General features: G+C 42.6%; 1 pseudogene; it reads left to right on the top strand.

Annotated features, from left to right (window-relative positions):
* Positions 1-4,284, top strand: part of LOC140694623 (melanocortin-2 receptor accessory protein 2-like) — a 70,353-nt pseudogene extending 66,069 nt beyond the window's left edge.
* Positions 4,285-17,729: the final 13,445 nt, after the last annotated feature.

Here is a 17,729-nt window from a genome sequence, read left to right as displayed (position 1 = left end):
TTGATAGACCAAACTTCCGGAAAAGTTACAGGAGTAGTACAATGAACACTTAGATACACTTCACCTAAAAGGGCAGTATTTGTCCGTTTGTGTCTGGCTTATTTTAGCATACATTTTGAAGGATCATCCATGTTGTAGCCTGAAACATTAATTTATTCTTTTGGTTTAATAATATCTTTTTTCTTTTTTTTTTGTTTTTGGTGTATTTAAAAATAGTTTCATTGAAGTCTAGTCAGTTTATAATGTTGCATCAGTTTCTTGTTTACAGCACAACACTTCAGTTCTATAGGAACATACATGTATTCATTTTCATAATCTTTTTCAACATAAATTACTAAAAGTTAGTAAATATATTTCCCTGTGCTATACAGTATAAGCTTGCTGTTTATTCTATACATAGTCAGTATCTGCAAATCTTGAACTCCCAATGTATCCCTTCCAACACCCTCTCCCCTCTGGTAACCATAGTTTGCATTCTATGTCTCTGTGCCTGTTTCTTTTCTGTAGATGTTGGTCTTGTTTAGTTTTGTTTTGTTTTCTTTCTTTTAGATTCCACATAAGAGCGATCTCATATGGTAATTTTCTTTCTCTTTCTGGCTTAATTCTCTTAGAATGACATTCTCCAGGTCCATTCATGTTGCTGCAAATGGCATTATTTTATTATTTTTTATGGCTGAGTAGTAGTCTGTGGTATATTTATACTACAACCTCTTTATCCAGTCATCTGTCATTGGACATTTAGGTTGTTTCCATGTCTTGGCTATTGTAAATAGTGCTGCTGTGAACATTGGCGTGCAGGTGTCTTTTTGAATTAGGGTTCCCTCTGGATATATGCCCAGGAGTGGGATTGCTGTGTCATATGGAAGTCAATTTTTTGTCTTTTGGGGAATCTCCATACTATTTTCCACAATGGCTCCACCAAACTGCATTCCCAGCACAGTGTAGAGGGTTCCATATTCTTCACAGCCTCTCCAGCATTTATTGTTTGTGAACTTCTGAATGATGGCTATTCTGACTTGTGTGAGGTGATACTTGATTGTAGTTTTGATTTGCATTTCTCTGATAGTGATATTGAGCATTTTTTCATGTGCCTATTGGCCATTTGTATGTTTTCATTGGAGAAAGGTTTGTTTAGATCTTCTGCCCATTTTTGGATTGAATGGTTTGTTTTTCTTTCTTATCAAGTGTAAAAGCTGTTTATATATTCTGGGAATTAAGCCCTTGTCAGTCTCATTCATTGCAAATATTTTCTCCCATTCCATAGGTTGTCTTTTTATTTTGCTTACTGTTTCCTTTGCTGTGCAAAACTTGTAAGTTTAATTAGATCCCACATATATTTTTGCTTGTATTTCTATTGCTTGTGTAGACTGCTCTAGGAGAATATTGCTGAGATGTATGTCAGATGTTTTGCCTGTTTTCTTCTAAGAGGTTTAAAGTGTCTTGCCTACATGTTTAAATCTTTAAGGCATTTTGAGTTTATTTTTGTGTATGCTGTGAGGGAGTAGTCTAACTTCATTGATTTATATGCAGCTGTCCAGTTTTCCCTACACCATTTGCTGAAGAGGCTATCTTTACTCCATTGTATTTTCTCAGCTCCTTTGTCAAAGATTCAATGACCAAAAGTTTGTGGGACTATTCTTGATCATCTTCTTTATCCATTCATTGATGGATGGATATTGTTTGTAACTTTTGGCTACTCTGAATGATACTGCTATGAATATTGATGTGCAAGTTTTTGTGAGAATATGTTTTCATTCTGTTGGCTGTAAAGTTGGCCCACCATATCTGTAGATTCCACTTCATGGATCCAGATGGCTGATTGTAAAGGGACTCGAACATCCTTGGATTATGGGATCCAGGGTGGTGGGTTCCTGAATCCAACCCCCCGAGGACACTGAGGGATGACACTATATGTAGGAGTGGAATTGCTGAGCCATATGATAACTCTAGCCTTTTGAGGAAACACCAGACTTTTCCAAAGAAGCTGCACCGTTGTCTCTTTCTACTGGCTGCATATGAGGGTTCCCATTTCCCTGCCTCCTGTCGGACACTTGTTATTGCCCATGTTTTGATTATAAACATCCTAGTGGGTGTAAGATGAGATCTCATTTTGATTTCGATTTGGCTAGTGATGCTGAGCATCTTTTCATATGCTTATTGGCCAATTGTGTATCTATTTAAATCCTTGGCAAATTTAAAAATTGGGTCATTTTCTTTGTATTGTTCAGTTGTAAGCATTTGTTTTATATCCTGGATACTAGTCTCTTATTAGATATATGCTTGCAAAATTTTTCTCCTAGTCTGCAGATTGTCGTTTCATATTACTTTTTTTAAACATTAAAACAATTTCTTTATAGGGGAGGTAATTAGATTTATTCATTTTTTTTTACCAAGCATGCACTCTATCACTTGAGCTACCCCCTTCCCCTTTCATTTCATTTTCTTGATGATGTCCTTTGTAACAAATGGTTTTAAATTTCATGAAGTCCAGTTTATCTGTGTTTTTTTTTTTTTTATCACTTCTGCTGTTGGTATTATATCTAGGAAAGCATAGCCTATCCTAGGACCACAAAGATTTATACTATGTCTTCTTTTAGAAAGTTTATAGGTTTAGATTTTACGTTTCTCTCTGTGATCCATTTTGAATTAATTTTTATTTGTTGTATACAATAGGGGTTCAAGATTCCAGATTCTTTCTTTTGCCTGCAAATACCCAGGTGACCCTGCTCCATCTGTTGAATAGACTATTCTTTCAATGGTGTGTTGTTGGCACTCTTGTGGAAAACTGACTGTAAATGTAAGTTTCCCCCCCTGGAGTTTTTATTGTGTCTCATAGATTTACGTATCCAAACTTATGCCAGTACCATAATGACTTGAGTACTATAGATTTGTAGTAACATTTAAAGTGAGTCCTCCAACTTTGCTCTTCTTTTTCCAGATTGTTTTGGCTGACCTTGGTCCCTTGCACTTCCATATGAATTTTGGGATCAGTTTTTGCAAAGAAGACAGCTGGAATTTTGATAGGGATTCCATTGAATTTGTAGATCACTTTGGGGAGTCTTAATATTTTTAACAATATTGTCTACCATTCCTCGAACATGGGATGTCTTCCATATATGTAGATCTTTTAAAATTTTTTTCGGTGAGACTTCAAAATTTTCAATGTACAAACCTTGTAAATTTTTGTTAAATGTGTCTCCCATTTTATTTTTAATGCTGTTGTAAATGGAAAGACTGAGGTTCTTAAGGGTGGGACTATATATCAATTTGTTTATTTCTAGGATTCCTACACAGCAAATACACTAGGTATATATTTGCTACATAAATCTATCCACAACTATTCCCTCACCCGTGTTATAAGAAAGCAAGACCCAGGTTAAGCAACCTGAACACCTACATGGAAGTGAGAAATGAGACCCTTGGGTGGGGCTTTGTGCAGATAATACTGAGAGCTTATTTAGGATGGCTTCATCTAAATTTCTTTTAAACAATCCTTTCAGTGTATATAGTCAGATACATTAAGAACATGCCCTTTTGATGTGCAGAGGAGCTAAGACTATGATTTTCAAATAATTCCTAGGGAGAATGTTGTACTTGAAACCTAATTTGCATCAATCTTTGAAGATTTATGTTTCAGGAGCTTTGACTAAAGAACACCTGTCTTTATTCAATAACGACAACTAAATGCTCAAGCAACATGTAAGAGTTTGAGCAAACTGCCCCCGCCCCGTAGTGCTGGTTGGCTGCCCCTGAAACTGGAGCCAGCGCTTACCTCTCCCAGGACGCTTGTGCTGATCTGCTCAAAGGGGTTCGTCCAACAGTTTGTCTGTAGTCTGTTGGACAAAGCCATAAAACATTGATTTAAGTTTGCTGGAATGGAATCTATTCTTATTAATATTAAGTAAGCACATATTGAGTGCTTAGTGTATGTTGGGAATTGTCACTCAGCCTCACATGAATATTATTTCTCTTAAAACCTCACATATTTCCTTGTTATTCCCACTTTTCAGATAAGGAGACTGAGGAATAGTTCTTCTCTCTTTTGGCGGAAGCTCATTATCAATGACTGGAAGTTGTAAGGAAAAAGATATTGATTCATCCAGAGAAAACATTTTTCTGAGAGTCAGTATTGAAGAGGGTGATCATTGTTCGAGTGAGAAGAGCCCCAGGTTGTACGGAGTCAGCATCCTTGTCCTGGACACGGCACGTGTAGAGCTGCGTGGTGGGTGAGGCAGCGCGGCCGCTCAGGGAACGAGGACGCCGGGCCATTGGGCTGTGCTCAGGCGCGGTGGGGCTTTCCCTTAAGGGCAGTGGACCGTCATTGACAGATTTTAAGTAGGGGAGTGGGGTGCTCTCGTAGATCACTTTTGTGCTTGTAAAATGCTTGCAAACATTTAGTAGGCTCGGCAGGAGGTGATGTGATGAGTCAGAGTAGGGTGGCTGCGAGGTGTAGCAGTGTTCAGTTTTCAAGTGGTTTTCAGTCCCAGGTTTTTGGCTCGGTAGCTGTGTCACTTTGAACGATGCACTCAAGGAAGTGAAACAATTTATCTAATCAATTGAAGCAGTGATGTACCCACTTCCTAGGACTGCTGTGGAGATTGAGTGAGATAACATGTGCACAGTGTGCAGCATGGACCCCAGCACAGAGTCAGTGCTGAGTGAGTGCCAGTGAGTACCTGGTAGGACAGGTGTGGGTGGTGGGACTCAGTGACTGAGGAAATCTGGGCCCTGAAGAAGGGGTCCAGGCCCATCTGTGAGTGATGGGCCTGAGCTGGAAGAGGCAGTGAGACCTTTCCCTCCCGACCAGGGTTCCTGGGCAGGACGGCTATGGGAGGAGATCCGTGAAGTCAGCTCTGTGCAGGTAGAGTTGGAGGTGCCCTTGAGACATCTAAGTGCAGTGTCACGAGCTCAAAGAGGAGGTCTGGGCCCGGGCTGTGCATTTTCCTATAATCTCAATCCCTCAGGACGCCGAGGTATTGATCACTGAACGTGAAGACATACTTTACAGGACAAGTGAATAGTAGTATCATCTCTGTCATTAAAGCTCACGTCTCTTTATTCATCACTCACTTTGCTAATTGGGTACTTACAGAGCTCACTTCACCGCCCTCCCCTGGGCTCAGGCCCCACAGTAAAGGGCTGGTGAGCCTCCCTCCTTTCCAGAAGAAGACACATGTAGCTGGTAGCCTTCTATACCTCGCCAGACTTAGAATTTTAATTTGTTGTTTTAATTCAATTTTCTGTTGGCCATCTCCTGACAGGAGAGAAGTTTTACCTCATGGTCATGTTTCAATTAGCTGTTGCTGAGAATTGCTGATCTGATCCATAGTGTATGTATTCTATTAACTTTGTAGAGTACTTATCATTTTTCTGTCTTTGCCCTTTAATTTTGTTTGCCCCTTCAATGTTCTATCCTATTAGCGGCCATATTTTTTTTAATTAAAAAATGTCTGTTAGCAGTTAAGAAAACTAAAGCAAAGAAAAAATGCACATGATTCCTAAATTTAGAAAATATCTAGTGTGTTTTCTGTCTTGGCAATGGAGGATTCTAGAAACTTGTGAAAACCTTCATTACGCAAGTTCCTTAAAATGCTGATTAAGAAATAAAACCTTCCTTCCTCATCTTTCATGCTGCACAGCTAATTGTCAAGAAAGTGAGGGGAAATCCTCAGAAGCCAAGACAAACCAGAAAGCAGAAATTCTCGGAGATACACGAGCCTTAGAATCCCCGGGGTGCTGGTTGGCTCCTGAACTGAGTTTCACTTGCCCTGACATGAGGGTCGGAGGTGAGCCCCAGGCCTCTGACACTGGGAGTTGGATGGCTGTTCCTATGTAAGGCCAAGCACATCCTGAGAAGCCTGCTTTACTAAAGGGTGAATTAGAAAGAAAGAAAAAAAAACATTCCTCAAGGCAAGAAAATAAGGAAAGTCAATTTTTTTTGGAACAGGGGAAAATAACAAATCCAAGGTAAGGATTTAGTTTAAAGCTGTTCTGGCATGAGAGTGACCACAAACTCCTGGCCGAAAATCACAGCTTCTCCAGGAATGAGAAGTTGTGTTTTGAATGAATCAGTGAACAGCCATTCCAAAAAAGACCTCCAGAGTCTTCTGGATCAAGATACTGGACCCAAACACCTCTCTTCCAAGGTCTCATTTAAATAACCAGAAAGCTTTTAAAGGAAAGAAGCCATAATCATAGTTCTATTTATTGTCATTACTATATGCTAGGAATTCAGAGGTGACTATGGAGTTGTCTCCTCTTTGATGGACCTTACTTTCTGTTTGTCATAGTTGGGGAGCTGGGTGGAGGGAGGTGTTAGTCTGTCGCAATTAGCCAGGAGAGGAGATTAAGAAAGCAGTGAAGGGTGGGTGAACTTTTTAGCTGAGGACAGTCCTGTTCAGTTGGCTTTTAATTGCAGGCTCGATGACTTGTCACTGGAGGGAATTGATCTTACAGAGGATGGACTTAACTCAGGCCTCTTCAGAATGGACAAGTGAACCTGGAGAAAGACAGTCAAAGCTGTGCAGACATTAAAGACCACGTGAACGTGCTGTATCCCTGAGCCAAATATAGGGCAAGTAGGCAGCACTTCTTGAGGACAGAGGAGTGGTTTTTAAGGTTCTCCAAGAATGAATCCCAGGGAACTGAGATGGTCAGTTGTCAAACTGTGACATTGCTCTTTGGACAGTGTACCCACCAAGGGTATTGGCCGTTTATAGGTTTTCATTTCTCTTTAATACATGTCAGGTGATGATGACGTGGGCACAAGCGTTTGACACCTTGTCGAGGTGACTTTGGGTACCTGCCTAGAAGCGTGGGCACAGCTGCAGCTGCGTCATACATCTTGCCGCCCATCCCGTTCCCCGGCTCCGTGATCACGGCAGAGTGGCTCCTTGATGACTTGTCCATCTCCTCTGTGACATCGTAACCCAACAAAAGACTGGAGTATATTAGCTTGGCTTTGTTCTTTTCCATCCTTCTCTTCGAATGTTGATGACTGATAGTGGACCCAGTTATGTTAGCAGATGTTTTACAAGTAGGGCTCTTAGAACAAACCTTGTAATCCCCGCTTTGTGATCTAAAGAAAGTTACATTCTTTCCAAATAGTTTTGATGCACTTATGTGGGAAATTGTTGTAAGTTTGAATATGTATTTCCTCTCTGAATCATCATAGCTAGAGATCAATGTGGGTAGACATGGAATGTGTATTCTGTATTTGAACTGCATGGTCCTCTAAATTCTCCACAGCTTTTTAATGTCATCACTGGAGTGCTACCTCCAGAGTGTCCCAAAGCATCCGCCACTGCCTGTTCTTCAGATACTATGAGTTTCCAAGTTGGAGAAGGCTGCTGGCTGGTGAGGCATTCTCCGTCACATCTCTGGCTGGCTGATGTGGTCTTAGCACCCAAGACTTGGGCAGACAGTAACTAACCACGATCACGTCCATTTCTGGAATACTCATGGAGGATTTTAGACCTATGCTAGTGGCATACGTTATTTCATTTAGTTTTCCCAAGAATCATAATTAGATTTTATCACCTGTATTAATACGGTAACTGTCAAATCGAGTGACGTGCAGACTTTGGACTGGAAATCGGGTCTTTCTGATCCCTGTCTCTGTTCCCTCCCGGGCCTATCCTTCCAGATGGCCAGGAGACTTCCTCTGTCTTGAGTTTCCTGCTGATGTTACCACTCTCTTTGTTTCTAGGAGAGGAAAACAAGTCTAAACTTACTTTCCAGTTGGAAATGGAATGGAGAGTTAACGTTGGAATCCGGGAGAGTCTCTCCTGTGATGAAGTGGTCTCCAAGCCACTTCCACTGGGACGTCATGCCACTCTCTGGGCCCCTTGCTCAGCCTGTGCACAGGTGACAGCGCAGATGTGCCGAGCAGTCCTCCCGGACAGGGCAGTCGGTTGGAAATTAGTTTGGGGATTTGGTTCCATTTCATAGGTTCTTGAGTGTCTTGGCCTGGCACTTCAAGTGGGAGCATTCCCTGTCGCACAGACTCATGCTCTGGGCCCGTGCAGACCTGACATGGCCTCAGCCTGAGCCTCAGGGCCTGTGGTGAACCGGAGCATTTTAGTCCAGGTTCTACTGGAGGCTCTGACACTTCTGGGTCAGGGGACTTTTTCCAGGATGATAATAATTCCTCCCCGAGTTTCAGATGTCCTTGCCTGTGATCCGGGGTAATAATCGTTTCTGAGATGATTGTAATGATTCAGTAAGGGGCGCAGCGTGTGCTGGCAGGTAGCTGCTGCTTAAGGAGCAGAAGTCGCAGTCACTCTGTCAGCCTCTCACTGTGTGCTCTGTGCTTTGAGAAGTTGTGTGTTTGGTGAAAGTCCCGTCCAAACCCTAGGGTCTAGATGAACTGTTGTTCCTTTACTTTCCCTTCCTTTTCCTCTTTCCCTTCTCTGTTTCTCATGTGTGGTTATCAGATTCCTCTGTTTCAGGGAATACAGGCCTTTCTAGTAAAAGGACAGGCTGAACGCAGAGAGGTGGGGCCCGGAGGGGTCTGGAACATCTGCACTGCGCTGCTTCCCTGCGTTTCTGCATCCGGTCCCGTCAGTGCACGAAGTCAGCCTTCCTCTTCCTTCCTGTGTCATCGGGTCTCTGTTTTAAGGGAAAACTTTTATTCCGGGTCTTTGTTCACTTACATGTTTCGTTCAGATGCTTGTTGCTTTTCTCCCTGTGCTTCAGCATTCTGAGGAGCGAATTCAGCAGTGCAGCATCCTCTCCGAGCTCTATGAGTTGATCGGCTTCCACTGCAAGTCCGCCTTCTTCAGGCGGGTGGCCCCCGTGCAGCGCGCGGCCCCCGGCATCCCAGAGCCTGGCGGGAAGACCTGCTACTGACTCCTCCTGCAGACGCTTCCTGGCTACATTCTGTCACTGGACCTGCAGGACTTCAGCAAAGGTGTTGGAACTAAAACATTGCTTCAGTCACATTAACCATGCCTGGTTTGGGCCCTGCTGTCCTGTCCCATCAGGGTGAATTCTGATTCGTGTAGAACAGGGCTGAGCAGAATTTTCTCTGTCAAGGGCTTGGAAGTAAGTATTTCAGAGTCTGCAAGCCTCCTGATCTCTGGTGCAGCTGCTCAGCTCTGCTGTTCAGACGCCAGAGCGGCCGAACAATCCACACACCCGCAGAGCTTTATTCACAGCGGTGCCTGGGGCTGGATTGGGTGTATGAACTGCAGTTTGTCCCCACAGCCTCCTCACTATTGACGCCTGCACCAGAGCGTGCATTTGCGACAATGGGCGAACCTACACTGACACGTCATCATCACCCAGAGCCCATACTTGACACTAGGATTTACACTTGGTGGTGTGCACTCTGTGGGTTTGGACAGATGTACAATGACATGTATGCACCGTCACAGCCTCATATAGAGTAGTCTGTCTTAGTGACCCTAAAAATGCTCCGTGCTGCACCTCATTCATTGCTCCTTCCCCTCTAGCCTCTGACAGCCACTGATCTTTTAGTCTCTGTGGTTTTGCCTTTCCCAGAACACCATACAGTTGGAATCAGACAGTTGCAGAACCTTCCCAGATTGGCTTCTTTCACTTAATAATATGCATTTAAGGTTCCTCCATGTCTTTCCATGCCTTGATAACTCATTCCATTTTAACACCAAATAATAGTCCATTTTCTGGCTGGACCACAGTTTATTTATCCATCCACCTACTGAAAACAGCTTAGTTGCTTCTGAGCTCTGGTGATTATGAATAAAGCTGCTATTAACATCTGTATGCAGATTTGTGTGTAGACATAAGTTTCCATTTTGTCGAGTAAACACCAAGGGGCACAGTTGCCGGATCATATGGTAGGAGTACGTTTAGTTTTGTAAAAAATTGCCAGACCGTCTTCCAAAGTATCTGGGCCATTTAACATTCCCACCAGCAATGCATGGGAATTCCTGTCGCTCCACGTCCTCACCAGCATTCGGTGCTGTCAGTGTTCTGCGTTTTGGCAGTTCTGACAGTTGTGCAGTGGTACCTCGCTGTTTCAGTCTGCATCCCCTTGATGACAGATGCTGTGGAGCATGTTTCCATAGAGTTCTTTGGCATCTAGATTCCTTCTATGATGAGGTGTGTGTTCAGGCATTTTGCTCATTTTTTAATCAGGTTATTCATTCTTCTTGTTGAGTTTAAAGAGATTTGGGTATATTCTGGATATCAGCCCTATTTCAGTGTGTCCCTGTCCTTCACCTGCAGCACCGGCATTGTCCTTTGGGTCTCAGTGGAGTGTCAACCCTTCAAAGAGGTTCCCTGTCTTCCCTCAGCCTAAATACAGTCCTTGTATTTTTCTCTTTCATTGACTCATTTTGTTCTTTTTAAATAGCATTTCCCATAGTTTGTAAGTACATTAAAAAATGGCAATGATTGAACACCGGCCCCCCACCAGGCTGTGTGCCCTGTGAGAGCAGAGACTCTGTCCCCACTCACCATGTCCCATGACAGCACATGGCAGATGTTCATGTAAATGTGTGTAACATGGGGCCAAACCTGATGAGCAGCTATGACGACATGTGTTGGCTAATATTTATTGAATAGAGTTTGTTTCTTGATCTTAATTATTAAGTCACATGAATGAAACATGTTTCTTTTGAAAAATAAAACAACAAAGCACACCTCCATGTGATTGGTACTTTCTACGTAGCCTTCTGACCCAGGAGGGGACGTTCACCGTCATTTTGTGAGGTGATTGGAGAGGTAAAGTAGGAGAGTGAGATCAAATATTCTAAAAATGATAACTATCAGCTGGCTTTATTTTCACTAAGACATAAAAGTTACTTTAAACCCTATCTCAGCTGTTGTTCTGTTGTTTTAAACACTTCTCATAGAATTAAATGGAAGCCCACTAAACCCGGAAAGTGAAATTGTGTGCTCAGGTCCTGAAAAGTGTTTATGACTATTTCTTGAGATGCACCTTTTCCCTGCTGCTTACAGAAAGTCGAGGCGGGAACACAGCAATGCGCTGTGTGTGTCTGCCGGCTTCACGGGCTGCTCACAGTCATTTTCATTTTCTTGTGTTGCAGTGTATGAAGATTTTCCATCAGACCGTTTGTTCAGCCCTTTCCTGAATGAGGGATTGAATTTTCCACAGGAAATCTTATGAAAGAGAGTGACAAGGCACATGGGTTTCCCAAAAAGCAATAGTTGATGTAATAAACTCTCACATTGGTGAACTTTTTGAATACAAGCTGGTTGAAAATTTTATCACTAGGTCATATGCCACAAATATGTCTTAAGAATAAAAGAATTCAGATTCTTCTTTAAGAAGAAGCAGTTTGAATCAAGTAGAAATTATAATTTGTACACTATTTGGTGTTAGAATTTATACTCAGTCTTATCATAATTGCCTGTGGTAGGAACTGGGTCGTTATTTATTTATTTAAAAAAAAATTCGACTAGGTGCTATTTACCCCTTTCTTGATGCGGCAGTGCTGAGGTTAGTTAAGTTGGGCCATTTAGAATTCCTGGCTAGGTTTTCAGGACATTGATTTCAGCCTCTTTATCTTTTTTCGAATCTCTTACTTTGTGTCGGTCTTGGGTCTCTTGACAACGTGGAAATACTGCACGGATCTGTCTCCCTTTTTTCTTGTCTTTGTGGGAAAAGATTTCTGTAAGACAGACTACTAGGACATTAAGGATTTTGTGTGGGGTAAATTTGGTCAGCTCTAAGGATTTCAGTTAATACGTATTAATACTTGCTCTTCAGCTAATGGTAGTAAAATTATAAAATAACTTAAGTATACATCAATAAGAATAGAACAATAAGCCCGTCACCCAGATTAAGGAATTCACAGACTTTTCCGTATTTCCTTTATTCAGACCTTTGTTCTTTGCCTTGTCCTTTGTTGAAGTATTTGACAGCAAATCCCAGAAGAGATGTCATTTTACCCTATGTACTCAAGTAGGCATGTCTGAAAAACGAGAGCCTTTTCTTTGATCACGTTTTTCCATTTGACCCATGTGCTCGTTAAGTACCAGCTGTATCAGGCTTCTCACTAGGCATTAGGGATCCTTGGGGCAATGAGACAGTCCCGGCTCCCAAGGAAGTTAAGGGCTGATGGAAGAAACCTACACAGGAGCTTAGGTGCCTCACCGAAGGTGCCTACGGGATGACACCAATTGGACAAAATTTGTGCACAATACAGTGGGATTCACAGAAGGGACTGGTCAGAATTGTAGGGCAGGCAGTGAGAGAGGCGGTCAGCAGGGCTACAATAGGAGGAATCGTTGGATCAGAATCTGAAATCCTTTCCGCAAACCTTCCTACCAAGCCCCCAGGGCGCATCACAAACAACCCTGTGCTTTAACTGTTTTTGATTCCTGTTACCACATACCCTTCAGGAAGGATTTTAAGGTGGAAAATATTTAAAATCAGTAATTGCTGCCAGAAGGGACATTGAAAAAGAAACATGGAAACAACACAAATGTCCATCAGCACATGACTGGATAAAGACGAGGTGATACATATCTACAATGGAATACTACTCAGCCATAAAAGATGCCATTTGCAGCAACATGGATGGACCTGAAGACTGTCATTCTAAGTGAAGTGCGGTGGAAAGAGAAAGAATAATGCCATATGACTTCATTTATGAGGAATCTAAATTTAATAACAATAATAATAAGACCGCCAATGAACTAACTATTATTTTGATTTCTTGAATATGTGTAAGCACATCTGACTGTCCTTTGTGATTGGATTACCATATTCTGTTTATTATTCTTTTGTAGTTGGCTTTATTCCTCTGGTAACTATGTAAGTTTAAAAATCTAAAGCTCTAATCTGTTCTTAGAAACAATAATTAGTACATATATGTAAACTAAAAAATGCAGTGTACTCTATACATGTATTTACACGCAATATGTGTATGTGGAGTTGAACTGTAATAATTCTACCTAATAATACTGAGAAAGGAAAAAAAATAAAATAATTTATTAAAAAATAATCACCTCTCTTTAAATATTAAAATGTTCAGTTCTGAGATTCTGTGAAACACAACATGGAAGTAGGTTTTTAAGTTTTTCTCCTTGCGCCTCAGTGAGCAGCCTGGGCTGCAGAGCATGGCCGCCACAGGCACCCAGGACTTGCCGGCTTGCTCCGCACTTCTTGGGAGGAAGGTTAGCTGCTTCAGGAGTACTTATACTCTTAGAAGTTGCTGAAAACCCCACAGAGCTTCTGTTTACATAGAGTGTATCTGTCAATATACCCCATTTTAGAAATTAGAACAGAAAATTTTAAACCCAAGAACTGACAAGCACACGCTGTCCCAGCACGTGGTCAAAGCAGTGCAGCCATGCTGGCTTGTGTTGGTTCTAGAAAAAAATTCACCTTACACTCAAGAATCAGGGTGATCCCACAGATCTCATCTCAGCAATGCTATGAAGAGTTGGGACCCAAAGCCCCTAAAACAGTGCTGAAGTCCCCAGATGTCCCAGAACACACAGAGCCATGGGACCAAGAATCCAGTGTCTCGTGGATCATCAGCCGAGGAGACCACGTCCTGGGTCAGGAGAAGCAAAAGTAGGGATACCAGGCACACAGTCCTATTGACAGCAAAGCTTTAAAGGTGTTGAATTGACTAAATTTTGGCAAAATTTGCATTGAGAATACTACATTTCCTCTCCTAGAGACGTTAGAAGGATAACACTGATTAACAGAGGATGATTGTAATGGATTAATTATGATACTGATGATGTGGGCTGCTCACACTAACCCTGCACTCAGTGTAGAATAAGCCTTTTATGTACACACTTCATTAGTTCTGCACACCCCTGCAAGGTGGCATTAAGCACTCATACAACCATGAAATCAGTGACTATAAAACAGTCACAAGGCTTCCTTTCCAGCATGAGGTAGCAAAACCAGCAATGATTTTCAATGACAAAGGCCAAAATCATATATATTTGGAAAAGAAAGCAAATGAAACTCTGAAGAACAATAAACCAAAAGGGCAGAAGGAATGGACATTTTATTGAAGAAAGCAATGATTGATTCAATTAAAACAGCTAATGTCCCTGGTATAATTGAACCATCAATCCAAATTTTTGGAATAGTGGGTTGTGAAATTACTATCTCATTTAATATTGGAATTCCTAGTTGGACCAATTTGATATGCATCACTGGTGCGATGTTAGCTATTTAGGTAAATAGCTTCATATTTTTTAAGTTAACAGAAAACATAACACAGGACTCCAGATTTAGGGAGAGAATGCAAACAACTACTATCATACTCCATCCCGTAATGACACGTGTCCCTGCGTCACCAAAGCAGTGAGAGATTGCACACAGAAAGCACAGTTCTCCAGTTGTGACAAATACGAGACCGTGAGCCATGAATTACGAGAAAAAGCAACTGTTTAAATGCCATGGGCAAGTTTTTTTTATCATCCTGAAAACATCACTGATGCTCTAGGTAAGAAAAAGAATTGTTTTACTAACAAATCTAACTGACACAGGGGTTTTTCCAAGTGAAAATGTAATTCCAAAAAGTGCAGTAAAATGAGTTAAGAGGATCTGTGCAGTGACGGAGCCGATCTTAGACTGAGCAGCATCACGATTCCCGGTTTTACACTTGCTCTCTGCTCGTCACCTCTGACACAAGAGTGCAGCATATGATTTTTTTTTAAGAAAAAAAAATAAATAAAATCTAACTACAATATGTGGTATGAAAAGCGGTAATGAAGTTGTCTAACATAATAATGCAGCCAGTGTAATGTAGCACTTATTCGGGCACTAGAATTTTTAAATCATGATTTATTTTATAGCCTATTTCTATCCTAAAGGAGACACTTAAAGTTTTCTACTTTATTCAACATACCTTGGGGGGTTGTGATATACACTGGTATGGCAGCTTTCAGAGATTTAAAATCGCCTCTGTAGTTGTGGACAGGAAAGGCAAGACTCCCTCACAGCTGCGACGGAGAAGGAATCCCCGGAGTCGGCCTCCGGGCAGCTTCCGAACAGCATTTGCTTGCACTTAGCACAGGACACCATCAGCAAGTGTAACTCTGACAAGGAGTTTTCCCCGGGGCCTGGAAGGTGTTTTAACATTTTGAAGCCACTTGTTTCCCAGTTAGGTAAGGCTTGGAAAAATAGTTTATTGTCAGTGACTTCCTTTGTATGTGCCTTTTGTCCTAAGAGGTCACTAATTAGCATAGAATATAAAATACCCCATAATATAAGGACTTAGGTACTCCATCTTTCCATCTACCTATTTGTTTATCATATTTATACTTAGGTTACACTTTCTATGATGTTCAATTCCGGGCACCAAAAAAGAAAGGTTACAAATAATTTCTTATAAAAAGCGGGCACTGGGTCTAAGGGTTAAAAACCACTACTGCTAACAATAAAAACCAGATAATATTTTTAATCTCAATTGCATCAGACCTTCCCGAATTCCTCCCTTAAGTTCACTGTTACAACAGTAATGGAATCTCTGTTCTTCTAAGACTCGGGCCTGATCGCCACCCATCCAGACATCTGTCTGTGGGTCCCTAATTGTCCCCGAGGCCCCCGAACACACCTTACAGGGTGAACCTTCTTCAGTGTTCCTACTGTAGCAGAAACCTGGAAGTCCCAGGCACTGTCCAGGAGTCACAGCTACCAGTAAAAATCAAACTCATGTGACTGAAACGGGACAACCCAGGTGGTGTGATAGGGCTGAAAGCTCACCAAAAACAGGTTTGGGGGCCTTACCCAAGCCCTCCGGCTCCTCACATGAAGAAGGACAGGGAGGCCCAATTAGCCACGAGAATGGGGGCCTTCATTACTCCATGAATAAAGGATTTGTGCTAGTGCCACCTTTAGACAGGGAACCCCAGAACCCAGACTTGGAAGCACCCTGTCACCTCCCCTCTGAACAAATATTCTCTCAAGACACATAGTGAGAGATGGGAGCCCCGGTGAGCTCTGGAATAAGATGCAATCTGAAAGACTGCTGGTAACAAATTGTGTGGAGTTTGGGCAGCCCCCAGGGCCAGCAGCCCTTCTGGTACCACTGATGCCCACAATTCCATCCACAACAGTTTCTTCAGGACACTTATGCACACATAATCATCACACAAAAATGATTGCTTAGACATATTTTAAGAGAAATAACATTATGAGAATGCCAAATTCATGACAAGTCAGAGTCAAGACCCCAGAGTATTTACTGAATGAGATCTCACTTGTGTTCCCCAGTGAGCTTTAAACCCTAAGGACACAGTCATGGAACAGTAGGCATTTTCTTTCTTTCCTCCAAGTTGGCTTTACTGGAGAACTCCATAGACACAGGAAGACTCTGGATCCCACCTCTACTACTTAAACAAAGGGCTCACCATGTGGAGTGGAATCAGCGCTGGTGCGACCGGCTCCAATGTGAGCACTCCCGTGTCCAGCTCCCCGAGGAGCAGAGCTCCAATCACAGAGCAGAGCTCCCCCCACGGGCACTGCAGTGCCTGTAAGAATCAGGTGTCCGATGAGTGAGCCTGGGGCGGGCAAGACAGGAAGCAAACACGGCTCCCTCACTCTCTGCAGGTGATCTCTGTGTCATCTTGAATAAATACAGTCAGCATTAAAGATGTTTGACAAGAGGGTAAAAGGTAAGGCCTCCCCAAATCTCCACGCATTCCTTTAGTGGGAGTCCTGGTAGAACACATGGCGACAAGAGACGCTGGCTTTACATGCGCACGTTGGCCTCAGGGCTGCAGGGGAGGCCACGGTGCTGTCTCTGCCCCACCTCCTGCCCTCGTCCCCTAGACCTCACAGGGGCCGCTGACTCGTTTCTCTGACTTTCTCTCCTTGGTGGTGCTGCTCTTCCAGCTTTTAAGGGCTCATAAAAACCTCACCAGCAAAATCTTTAACAATGAACCCAAGTCAAATGAAATCAACCAAAGAGACACACTGCCTTCATCATTACTTTATATTTTAAGAAGAAATTCTTGAAGACGACTCCCTGACCTGAAGGGGAGGATGGAGGAGAAAAGAAAACAAGACAAGCATTTTTTGGCCCATAAAAAATGACAGGTAACCAGATGGTGGCTAGTCTTCTTTGCACCTCTCTGCCCGTCCCAATTTCACATGCTCCTCCCATCTGAACGCATCAGAACTCGACTGAAGGAGATGGATGTGCAAATTCATCGGAAACCAAAGAAATCACTACAGAAACAGTCTCTCAAACCCAGCGAGAACACTGTAAGCTGACCAGTGCCAGGATCTGAATACTAAAACATGCAGATCCAAATTCCGACCCCCTCCCTGGTGGGTGTACTGACAGTGGGGGTGTCGCTGTGCACTTTGTCTGCATCCAACATATAAAAATGAAAGGGACTCCAGTTTTCAACATTACAGTCCCTCTGAAACAACTGGTGGTCAATTAGCGTTTGTCGGCAGCAAAAGTCGATTTTCTCCCCTGCACGTGGACGTGAACACACAGAAGTGACTGATGATCCCCGCTGCGAGTGTAGCTAAGTGTTTCTAAGCAAACTGTCTCCATCACCCTCCTGATGATCAGGGGAGTGTGTTAGCCGCAGGGCTCTGCACACTAACGGCCAGGCAAGGAGGGCGCTTCCGTACTTTGGGGAGAAAAAGGCGGGAGCAGCACTCGCTGGAAATAAATTCTAATTAAAACTCCAGGTGCGGTTCCTGCAGCGGAACCCACGCCAATAGATGAGGCTCCCTCCGAGCTGTCCAGTCATGTGAGCCAGGCTCATTAACATACCTGTGTGTTTGG

The sequence above is a fragment of the Vicugna pacos genome, unplaced genomic scaffold, assembly GCF_048564905.1.
Source record: "Vicugna pacos unplaced genomic scaffold, VicPac4 scaffold_66, whole genome shotgun sequence".
Classification (NCBI taxonomy): domain Eukaryota; kingdom Metazoa; phylum Chordata; class Mammalia; order Artiodactyla; family Camelidae; genus Vicugna; species Vicugna pacos.
Note: the sequence above shows the minus strand (reverse complement) of the source record. Positions and strands in the feature narration are given on the sequence as shown.